Genomic DNA, 1,372 nt, shown 5'->3' on the forward strand with positions numbered 1-1,372 from the left:
TTTTAATAGTTGAAGCACAAAACAAGCTGGAGGCACCATCGCTGTGAGCTGTAACAAGACTCCTGTGATAAACTACACTTCAAACTCACCATGATGGTTGGGTTAGCATAATTGACTTCCATGAATGTCTTGGCTGATCTTTTAGAAGCAGAAAGAATGACTGGAGTTTCACTACAGAGGCAGAACAGAAGACAGTTTAAGGTAATGAAAGAGTAATAAGCCATATAGGAAATAAGAGGAAAGTTAAAGCTGTGCAGAAAAAGAAAGTAAAGTATGTAAGGATACCATACTGGGGAGGAAATTATGCACCATGCTGGGCCTAACATGCACGCAGAAATCTGGAAACCTGTTTTCTTTGATGAGGGTAGTGAATCACTCGCTGCCAGCTGTGCTTAGAAAAAGTCCACAAAGGAGGCCGGACACACTGCTGACGGGGCTTACCAGCGACAAAGCTGCAGGAACGTACGACCACGCAGCCCTAATCAGTCACATCGACATGCGTCAAAACATAGAGTGACGCATGTAATGAGAGAAGCACGGTTATTCATGCGTGCACTTCAAAACAATTCAAGTAAATCACAGCAGAAACTAAATAAACAATTGTTGCTTGTGAGGCGGGAAATAGCCAATAAAGAATAGTTTGCAAGGATTATATACATAGAAACTTACCAGCACACAAGAGCCTCTTCAGATGCAAAAACAACTAAATCAATTTATTATATATTGTATTAGAATACACAGCACAACTTATCTCAGACTCACGTCTCCGAATTATATTTTTTAACAACACTTTATTATCACAGTGGTGTAACAGAGACAAACCTTTAATATATATTTTTTAAATAATCACAGAACCATATGAGGACCAATAATTATTTTTATTTTTATTTTTTTTAAGTAATTAAAAATGTAAAATGCATTACAAAATAGAATACTCATATCAGTCTATGTCTATCTTCAATTAGTTTAACACACTTTACGTAAACTTGCTTAAAAGTACATTTTCCCTTTGGTGCTGCTAATATTTGTTTTCCACATCAATATGATTTTATAATAATAATAATAGTAATAATAATAATATATAAACAGTCGGAAAAGCAAAAAGAAAAAGAAAATACATTTAAAAAATTGTATGATCTGTTAGTCAGCTCTTGTTTCCACCGTTGCTGCATTTATTGTAAAAGTGTGCACATAGAATTAGCACAATGATCATGATGTCCCTCTACGATCCTTCTGCCACTGATTTGCAGACAATGAAAAAACTGCTCTCTGCTACACGATGGTGTAATATTGACACAGGAAGTCCCACGCTGCAAACTGACAGGACTGGTTCATTTTCGGAGTGTATCATCGTGTTCATCTAATTGTGGTA

Source organism: Stegastes partitus, unplaced genomic scaffold, assembly GCF_000690725.1.
Source record: "Stegastes partitus isolate 25-593 unplaced genomic scaffold, Stegastes_partitus-1.0.2 Scaffold299, whole genome shotgun sequence".
NCBI classification, from domain to species: Eukaryota; Metazoa; Chordata; class Actinopteri; family Pomacentridae; genus Stegastes; species Stegastes partitus.